The sequence below is a fragment of the Onychostoma macrolepis genome, chromosome 18 (genome assembly GCF_012432095.1).
Source record: "Onychostoma macrolepis isolate SWU-2019 chromosome 18, ASM1243209v1, whole genome shotgun sequence".
Taxonomy (NCBI): Eukaryota; Metazoa; Chordata; class Actinopteri; order Cypriniformes; family Cyprinidae; genus Onychostoma; species Onychostoma macrolepis.
In genome coordinates, this window is record NC_081172.1 from 17,630,886 (window position 1) to 17,634,600 (window position 3,715).

General features: G+C 39.1%; 1 long non-coding RNA gene across 1 annotated transcript; it reads left to right on the top strand.

Annotated features, from left to right (window-relative positions):
• The first annotated feature begins 215 nt into the window (after window positions 1-215).
• On the top strand, window positions 216-2,880 carry LOC131524051 (uncharacterized). The gene is made up of 4 exons (XR_009266915.1): window positions 216-1,108; window positions 1,908-1,948; window positions 2,045-2,139; window positions 2,352-2,880. It is a non-coding gene; the product is annotated as an uncharacterized LOC131524051 (long non-coding RNA).
• Window positions 2,881-3,715: the final 835 nt, after the last annotated feature.

The following is a 3,715-nucleotide window of genomic DNA, read 5'->3' on the forward strand; positions in this document are numbered from 1 at the left end:
GAAAGGTATAAATTTTTACCTCAATGTTTTAAGGGTTAACGTTACCTCAGACCGCCTCATGAGACTGCTCGTGAGCTAATTAACCTTACAGGGCATTTATTAAATTAAACTGGAAAACCTACAAAAAATACTAAACACTACTCATCTTTGGTGACATCTGACGTTATATATCAGTAAAAACGATGAATACAAGTAGATTTGTAGCGCTTACCTTTTCCTCCGTGTCAGGCCGCTGGAAGTTGACCGTTAATGATGGGCACGCGCACTCTCGCGCAGTACTCAAACAGTGACGTGACGCGCCGCCCAGTGCTGGTTTAAATGTTAATTTGTCCCTTGCCCTCTTTCAATAAATCTCATTCTCAGTCATTCACAAACATGTCATTAACAATGATCACCATTTGCTGAACTATTTGGTTTTTGTTTTGTCCTTAATTTGATGACACATCAAATATAATAATTCATGCCATCTTTTTAAATTGCTTGATAAATTCAGTATAGGCTATCCAAATGGTATCTTAACATGATGTAGTGCAATAATATGAAAAGTTACCATGAGACCAGCTGACCGTGTCGCATGTTCTTCATGGGACTATCTAGCGACGTCTTTTGAGGACGTGCCCACGACGTTTCTGGGACTTCAGCCAAGATTCAAAAAAATTGAACTTTACCACGACGTCCTCACAACGTCGCCATAAAGTAATGTCGCGCTGACCAAAGGACGACGAACTGGCGACGTCGTCACAACGTTCTGTGTTTGCTGGGTAGTTACCCAGATAGCAAGCACACTCGGGCCGATTCTGGCTGAAATGCGGCACTGTCGGCTCAGTCACGACGTCGGTGAGATAATGGGCCAGAGCCGCGCCGACTGTACAAAACACTTCTGGCTGACAGACGCTTTTTCTCTCTGGGCCGATCTCGGCTGAGAGCTGTTGTACGTGCGGCAGGTCCGCACTTGGTGTAGTTGTGTGTATCTATCTTCCGCCCGAGCTGGTTTTGTCTCCGGCGGCCGCTGCTAGACTGAAAGCCACTGAGAGAAAGATCTGGCGGTTAATCCTGAGGAGATTTCGGCGGGCACAGTTCTCAAGAGGAATACTTCAGCTGCAAAAAGGTAAATTAAGTTATTTAATGATCAGTCTAGTGTTGTTTGATGTTTAAATGTCACGAAGAGTATAGTTTTTAGATGGTTTCTGTTAGGTTTGCGATGATAATAGCTTCAGAAAAACCATTCGGTCCGGGATATGTTGAGTAACGTAACGTTAGCTGTTAGGCGCGGTCTCTTTAGGAAAACGATATGTAATTTTTAATATGAAAACCGATGAGCTGTATCCAGTGCAGTCCATGTTAGGTGATTAAATTTTAATGAGTTAAATTCTATTTTGTTTGCTAGAATTCATTCGATTCGTCTTTTTCAACGAGTGATTGCTATTGAATCAAAGGAATCGGACTGCGCTGGTGGCGCCATAAACATCTACACGAGTGACTCTCTGATTCGATTCACTGAACCATTCAAATGAGTCATTTGTGAATCAAACTGAGCACGCTGTTGTAGCATTACACCTGCTAAGACAATTCAATATGTGCAATCTGAATTTAATAATAATGTTTATTTTGTGGTAACACTGCCGTGTGGGAAGCTCTGACAGAGAAAAACGATACGTAAGAGAGAGCCGTAAAATGTAAGTGCATCATCTTTTTTTCTTGAATGGAGGCCTAATCTGTCTGCTGCACTTGAGCAGGTTCAGTTTTTAGAGTGAATGAAAACTTTTGAAGCATATATATGCCGTATGATGTGATTAAAATCATACTTATTTTACTGTGGTGGGGATTATTATGAGCAAACAAATTTAATAGTTTAATCTGAACACTATATGTATGTAATCTGACTTTTTTTTTTTTTTTTTTTACAGAAATTCTGAGCTGCTGCATGAACATTCATCAAACATACAAGGTGTGAATTCTGGGATCTGGTTCTAATGATTGTAAAAAACTGTAATGCTTAAGATTAAATAATTACCTTACAATATATATTTATACATATTTCAAGGCTGCAATTTGGAAGAAAACCTTTCAAGCTAATGCTGCTGAAATGGAGGTCAAGGGGACTATGAAGAGGTGGCTCCAGCTGATCAAACACACTCTGTGAGTTTAAAAGACCCATCTCTTTAACCTTCCATACACATGACACACTATCACATTTGTATAATTCAAATCTCTTAAAGGATTTTTATGCTGCACCAACTAGGGTAAGCAGCAACACTTCCTATAATATCTAACGTACTTGTTAATTTGTAAGAAGAATGACATCAATGCTTATATTAGTTGCTTATATAATGTCTCACCCTTATCCCTAGGTTACAGTAATCAGCTGATCCAGTCGGTATCCAGACCAGACGGTGGACCTGCACCCAGGAACGACCACACCACATCCCTGACTGTCAGCGGAGATCATGTCAGCTAGATCACAGATCCCTGTGAAGACCTCATTGATGGCCCCAGCACAGATCCTCAGCAAAGACTACGAGAACCAGACAAGCCCTCTGTGCAGACCCTTTTTACCAGCTTCACCTGCTGGCGTGATGTTTCTTAATGCAGAAGAAGTTGGATGAAATATTCTGAATGATATCAATCCACAATCTGACTTGTGATGCAGCCTGGAATAATCACACCACGTTGATTCGTTTGGCCAGTGGAGACTGTTTTCTGACTGAGCCGGGTCTTGTTTGGGTTCCTTGTCACTGTTGCCTTTTGTCTTGCTTGGTTGAAGACACCTAATATTCAGCAATATTATTGACTTGACTGCACTGACACCATTTGATAAGAACTGAACTGAATTATGACACACAATGTTTTATATATGAAGAGTTTATTTGCAAAAACAGATAACTCCTTTTTTTTAAAATATTTTTAAAAATCATGTTTTTTGTTATGTTTTTATTGTGTTAGTTAGCTAGTATTTATTAGTTATTATTTACCTAATCAAAATAACCTTGAATGCAGTTTGATTGAGATTAATTGGAATGCACAATGAAAAACATGATTTAAAAAATTGTTAAATATGAAGTTATCTGTTTCTGCAAATGAACTCTTCATTCATTCATATATATATATATATATATATATATATATATATATATATATATATATATATATATATATCAGTAAATATAATTTACTTGTTACTCTGTGGTTTAAAAAGTGTGAATGTTTATACTGTAGTGCATTTGTTCATATATATTTATATTAAAGTATTTGGTAATTTTATAATTAAAGCCTTTTTAATGTTTTTAAATGGTTGTATTTGTGTTTCACTGCTGAATTACATTTAGCAGTTTCTGGGCCACATTCGGCCCGGGGACCAAGCCGAATCTCAGCCAGATCTGGCTTAAAGTGTCTGGGCCAGACCTGGGCCACATAAAATAATAGAAGTCACTCTACAGTGTGCGGGCCAGATCTGGGCCATGTCAATAAATAAGAGTCATTTTACGGGGCGTGGGCTGCATCTGGGCCAGAGGAAATTGTTTGAGTCGGTTTTCAGTGTGTGTGCCAGTTTTGGGCCGGGGACCCAGCCGGAACTGGGCCAGAAGCTAAGCAAGGTTGTGGCCCAGAGGTGGGCCAGACAAATTTTGCTATCTGGGTAGTTAGACAGTTATCCTTGGCTGGATAACTAGCAGGTTTTAATAGCCCTTTAAAATTAAATATGTACACAGTTTGGATT